The sequence below is a fragment of the Camelina sativa genome, chromosome 6 (assembly GCF_000633955.1).
Source record: "Camelina sativa cultivar DH55 chromosome 6, Cs, whole genome shotgun sequence".
Lineage (NCBI taxonomy): Eukaryota > Viridiplantae > Streptophyta > Magnoliopsida > Brassicales > Brassicaceae > Camelina > Camelina sativa.
In genome coordinates this window covers 8,770,670-8,777,715 of record NC_025690.1, presented here as the reverse complement: position 1 = coordinate 8,777,715, position 7,046 = coordinate 8,770,670, and the positions used below count along the sequence as shown (strand labels likewise).

At 31.9% G+C, this 7,046-nt stretch overlaps 1 pseudogene; it reads left to right on the top strand.

Moving 5' to 3' along the window:
- On the top strand, positions 2,464–3,832 carry LOC109133302 (annotated as a pseudogene).

Genomic DNA, 7,046 nt, shown 5'->3' with positions numbered 1-7,046 from the left:
TTCAGCATCAAACGTTTTTTTCTATAAAAGATTATCTAATATTGAAATAATATTCAGTAAGTTTTTTAGATAACTAAATAATGGAATTATTTTGAGAAAATATTTTTAGGCTTGTTGAAGAAGTCTTATAGTGTAGAGTATAATCAACATTATGTTTTGTTTACTTTTTGAAGCAATTTTTTGAATGGTAAATTTCTTTCTTATTTTATATTATTTTAAATATGTGTTTTTCTTTTTAAAATATAAAAATAACTTTATTTTGTAAAATTATGTAAACCCATGTATCCTTAAGAGATGTAAAAACATGTTTATAATAAAACTTAAATAATAAGGTACAATGATTTAATAACACATCAATTTTAAAAAGAAATACAAATGCTAATTTATTTTAAAATATTAATTCAGATTATTAATTTGAATTAAGAAGTGAAATTAAAAGGTATATCAAAACCAATATTACTTGTGGATGTTTAATAACAATACATGAGAATATATAATATGGCATTATGAAATACATCAAAACATATGACATCATGAAATCTAATACTGGAATTGGAGAAATAAAAATAATTAAAGAGTATTTAGCAAAATTCAAAATATACATGAAGATTATTATCATTATTGTGATAGTGGTGATGTTGCTACTCGATGGTGAAATCTAGCTTCCAATAAGCATCAACACATTTTGGAGATAGTACATAAAACTTCACCGACATTGCTTTCTCGACAAAGTACGTGTACAAATTTTTATGTCATTATTATTGTTCATCTACAAAATTAAATTTCAATTACTCTTAGTTTTTCAACTTTTTAATTTAGAAAAAAGTTTTTAAAAGAATATTACCTTTGTGAAGTAATCATCATCATCTTCCATTTGAAACTAATATATGCATCTATTCCACGAAATTTAGTAGCGATATCAAAATAATCAAACTTTATTTATAACTATACAAAAAAAAGGAGAGGAAGAGAGAACATACCATCGTGAAATTATGTGACACTTTTCTTTATTAATAGGGAGAGGAAGTGTGTCCAGCAATTTAAATTTGTAACCAAAAAAATCTAAATAAAAATTATTGATATTCCATCGATTTTGTAAAAGATAATAGGGAAAATTGGAAACAAAGAATAAATAAATTAGTTATTGTCTATCTATGCATTCTATATACAAGATTGGTGACAGAAACATTCATGTTAATAAAGTAGAAATCTGTATTGAAATAAAGGAAATAAAATAGTGGTAAAATGAAATATTAACAATTATCATTTTTATTCAAAATTTTAAAATTAATTTAATGTTATTTATAAATTAATAATTAATAGAAATGAATATGGCTAAAACTGGAATTTTGTTTTTGTTAAGAAATCGTAAGTATGAAAATGACAACACTTAATTCTTGAGGTATTAAATTACACGTTTTTATTAATTTGGGTATTATTCTTCCAACAAAAAAGAGCAGGTATTAAACGTCCAAATAAAAAATAAATAAGGTATTTATAGGTTTTTTCCCTTTTAAAAAATTTTTACAAAACGCTAAAAATATTTTCTAAATCAATTTAATTTTTCTATTTTTAAAATTTTTTGGAACAAAAATATAAGGCAATACAATATTAATTTACTTATAATACATCTAGTCGTCATTCATCTATTATTCTTTTTCGATGAAATTGAGCTTTCATAAACAAAACTTTTGTTCTTTATTTTTCTTCATCTTACTCTCTCTTATTCTCTCATATCGATTTGTCTTACCATTTCTGTGGCACTCAGAATTTTCTGAACAGAACCTCGATCAGAATTTTATTAATTCTCTGTTATTGGAAGGTGGAGCAGGCGTTTCTTAATAGTTTTCTGGTTTATAAATATTCAGAGCTTTGTATTCTAGGAAAAATTTAGGTTTCAAACAGATTAAAATTGATTTTGGTAGCTTCGATTTCTTTGCATGAGTTAGACTTATTATTTGTAGTACTCAGGTTGCTTTGATTCATTGTATTAGGTGTAGTTACGCTTCAGTTGCTTAGTTTTTGATTTATTTCATGAAAAGAGTTTGTTTTGCTATTGGTAATACGTAAATAACTTGTTCACACAGTGCCTGATATATTTTAAGTGTGTGCATTGCTTTTGTACAGACATGGAAAATGAATGTCCAAAACGTTTATTTAAAGATGGAAAAGAGCCACTAGTGGAAAAGATAAATAACAGCTGCAAAATGTCTCTTTTGAGCAAAATAAAAGAAGCATTGTCATCAATCAGTGTATGATGAAGTGAAGAGAGATCCAGTGTTCCCTCATGTCTTTGCAATACACGAAAATAAATTAGGTTATTCAGTTCGCTTAATACACAGCATCATGTGTAGGCAATTGGTAACAAAGAAAAAAGCATGAGTTATGTTTTGTGTTTGGACGAAAACCACTTAGATTTTCACTCCAAAATTTTTATTCAGTAAAGACTCAAATACATTGATGATGGAAGGTGTGATTATGAGAATTGGAAAGATGATAATAGATTTTGGAGTAAATTGTTGAAGACAGATGGACAGATTTGCATAAAGAAGTTGTTGGATGACATAGAAGATTTATGAAGTGGACTCCGGAGGATAGAATTCGTTTCGTCTATATTTATGTGATAGGTGGGTTGGTCGTGGCTAAGGGTGATACGAAAAAATCGATCATTTCTACATCAAGATGGTAATGAATCTTGGTAATGTTCGTAATTATCTGTGGGGTCTTAAAACTTATGATTATCTATTAAATTGTATTGTGAAAACAAGATGTGATTTGAAATATGTATTGGATGGATTCTCAGATGCACTTCAGATATGGGTGAGGGAAGCAATTCCAGACAATGGATCATTCTTGGGAGAAAAAATTAACAGTGAATTGATGGAAGCTCCTCAATGATCTAATTGGAAAGGCGCAACAAAGGTTTCATATGAGGACATCATTTTTGTGGAGAGCACATTTAAGTCAAATGTGAGTTTATGATTCTTCCCAAATTAAGTGTTTTTACTATATTTATGCTACTTAGAGACTACATTCGGTGGAATTTTCACATTACAAGTTAACTTGTCATAAGGTTATCTTATTTGCACATTTAACAAGATTATTTGGACTGTAGTCTCTCTATGAAATTACAAGGTAGATATTTTAGATATACTTTCCATTTTAAAAATATTTTCCTAAATTAATATATAGGCATGCTCGATCGTGTTGATTATCTTTCCGAAACATAGCCCTGGATTTTTTTTACTCTTTATTTGTGTCAATTTCGTTTGGACTCTATCATATTAAAGTGTTACTTTATTTTTGTTGCTAGATCTCCAATTATGTCACAACATGCAATGTTACTTTACTTTTCACATACGATTATCTACACTGATTTTTTGAATTTTTTTTCTGTTTTGTAGGCTGTTGTTTATTCATTCATTTCTTATTCAGGAAATGAGGTGCAAAATTTGTATGGCCGGATGAAATCAAAGATGGTAAAATATATTATGTGATTGATATGATTATATCAGGGGAAGATTTTGGAAACCTTTGCTGATATAGAAGCTGATGATATAGAAGGCAACAATATTGAGAATGTGCAAATATCAAAGGTGAGAAGGAGGTAACTGAAGTTGGGAATGAGCACCCTCATATGAATTATGAAGCAAACCATGTCTCCAGTTTGAAGAGGAGTAAGAAAAGACAGCCTGATCGCGAAGCAGAGACACGCAAAAAGAAATTGCTTTGTCAAAGAGTAGCAGCTGCAACTCATGTAGCTATAAATGAAGAAACGAAGTTCTTTCTTAAAGGACTGTTTGATGCTTCTTTTGAGAAGTTTGATGCTTAGTTTGATAAGTTTGAAGCACGACTAGGAAAATTAGAGGATGATATATCACTAGTTTACATGTTTTAGACACTTTTTTTTGTACATATTTTGCATTATATATATCGTAACCTTAGCATTTTTAGGTCCTTAACTGTAGGAATTTGCATTTAGACCATTTATGGTGCTGCATTGTTGCATTTGTGTATTTTGGATGAAAACAGGTGCTTTGGAGCCCAAAATGGGGAAGAATAAGGTAAAACCCGAGCATGTACCCGAAGGAGTGATCATGCAAGAATAACAATCTGAACCTCAACCCAATCAAAGAGGATCTAAGACCAGGAAGAACAACCCGAAGCCCTACCCGAGGAACTACCCAACTTGAACCTCGTGCACCGCCTCGAGCAGACCCTCGTGCAGAAATTGACAGCTAGGTTAAAAGGGTTTCCATATATAAACCCTCCTCTTCTTCCTCTCGCCCTATCACGCGGCAGATACTCAGAACAGAGAGCGTGAGCTTCTGAGAGAGAGATTGAGCGACTCAAACACTTTTTGTACTTTGTTAGGATTTGATTTTGCTTCTTTTGCTATTCTTTTTAGTTTTGATTCTCACTCTATTACTTTCATCTTATTTTCAATACAATGCAATTTTCTTTCATTTGTGCTTTTATGCTTTTTACCATGAGATCTGAATAGTGAATCAAAGTTTCTAAGGATGGGATAGACAAATATGTGTTCTTGATTGGTTTGGATATCTTAGCTTGAATGTTTACTTTATAGAAATTCCTTTCTAGATTGATGTTCTTAATGTTATTTTCAGACCGAGAGGTTGAGATTAGATCTAGGGTGTTTTGCCATCGAGAGATGTTGTTGAAATGCTTGAATCAATCAATGCTAAAAAATTACCCACTTAGCCTAAGAGATTAGATGTGTACGGAGTTTATTGACAATAATGAGTCGGATTGTAATGCCTGTTTGGTCATGTTTCTCCAACGAGAGTTGGGTAGGGATGTGACTAAGGTTGATTGTTTCTATCACGAGAGTGTTTTAGCAATAGTTAAGAGATTCATTGTCTAGGAAATATTTGCTTGAGACATGTAGAACATCCCAAATTGGTCAGGAGCACTTATGAGTCAATTACCCCATCCTTAGGAGCTTTCACATCTTGATTGTTTAATTTTATTCTATAACTCGACCCCTTACCCGAACTGGTACTCGATCACCAGCTTCGTGTATACCTTCAAGCTGTTAATCCTTGTCTACTTGATACAATCACTCCACCCGATAATGTACCTGAATGCTTGCATCGAGTACTTAGGTCATGAGGTTCTTGTTCTTTTATTTACTTTTGCTTATTTTAGATTTTTAGAAAAATCCCATCGCTATTGCTTGGCTTGACTTGCTCTGTTCTGATCATATCTTATCTGCTAGCATAACAACCATTTGGATTGATAACCCTTATACTACAACTACATAGGGAATTGATACCCAGTGTGAAAATTCTGTTATCAAACTACAAGACTCAAAAGGAGATCCACAACCATGCAACCGTCCAATCCAACAGATCAGCCAAGTAAATATGTGGTATTTAAGAGATAGATCCCAATTTTCTCGATTTACTTTGCTTATTGTGACATGTTTCTTTTGCTTTTATCTATTCTGTTTCTATAAGTTTGTAAATTAGATCCAAATCTGTGAGTAGGTATTTGTATAATTAGGCATAGCATTTATGTATTTATGTAAATCTTGTTAAAATGTTTTGGTTCATCTTTTCCGATGGCAGGACGAAATGTCTTTAGATGATGATCGTTTACACTTTAGTTTGGGTACACAAGAATTCTTACATAAATCCATGGGACATCTTTCTCAACCATCACAAGTACCCGAGTTCGATCCTACACAAAATTTGCTTTAGGAAAAGTTATGTGACAACCCATCACGTGGACCCCACTAGTCCACCGCTAACCACCCCAATAGACCCCAAGCTGGTCCTAGAGAGAACAAATCAATTTTGAAAATGCAGGTAAAAATATTCCAGACGCCGGTAAAAATGACAAAGATGTTGAATTGGTGTTTGTTATTGATAAAGAATTGCTCGGTCGACTCTTATGGAACAAATGGCTTGGCAACGAGGTTAGCTTTAAAAATTGTCATTAATTTTACATTAGTTAATGTTACAAACATATCATAGTCACTGGTTATATTACGATTCAATATTTCTTTTCAGGATATGCATGCGAAAATGTATTTATTTAGGTAGAAATCATCATTAGGCCAGTTGAAGTTAGCTCGTGTCGGTTTCATGTACGGTATGTTTAGCATACGACTCAAAAACAAATACTTAAAGTTTTTGAACAATAACCGAGGCCACAACTGGAGTAGTTTGATTCAAGTGTATGCCAATTGTGAGTTACCTTCTCATGGTAAGACAAGAAAATATTGGAGATCAGATTTTGACTGTATTTATGCTCCACTCTTCGTTAATCAACTTCATTCAAAGAACAATTGAAATATTTGATTGTGCTGGTCATCAACAACGAAAAAAAGTTGATCCATTTGCATACGCCATTTATCGGATTGTCAAGGAAATTCACACAAAATCAGACGGGAAGTGTCCACTATGTTCTCCATATAACCTCGTTCATGTGTTTGTGCTGCCTGGACTCAACAAATCAAAAAGTGATTGTGGGGTGTATGCGCTCAAATACATAGAGTGCCATTTTTTGGGTCTGCCCATCGAGACATTTGACGATGATAGCATGTCAGAAGATTTGCAATTGATCTATGAGAAGCAGCATCTGATCCTGTTTCATTGACCGAATGGCAAAATATGAGCCTCCACAATTAGATTCTGATGTGGTAGAGATTATTGATTGAGATTATAGACAATGCTTTTATTATCTTATATTTTAGTGATCTTTCAAAGAACAACTGAAATTCATTTTATAATTTAGTCACTTTCATATTTTACTTCTCCTATCATTCTCTGGATCAAGACAGAGACAAATGCTTCAGTCATGATTTCTTTGTTTTCAAAAAAGTTAAATGTTATCCATTTCAGATAGGTTCTGGGAAATTGGTGGTAACTTTTAAACCGCAAATCCAAATCATGATCCGCTTTTTCCTGTGCTTTTGTACAGTTGCTGTTAATAGTTCCACCAAATATCTTAATTTTTCGAATTGTTTAACTCCTCCTATCGTTATCTGCATCAAAACAGAGACAAATGATTCAGTCATG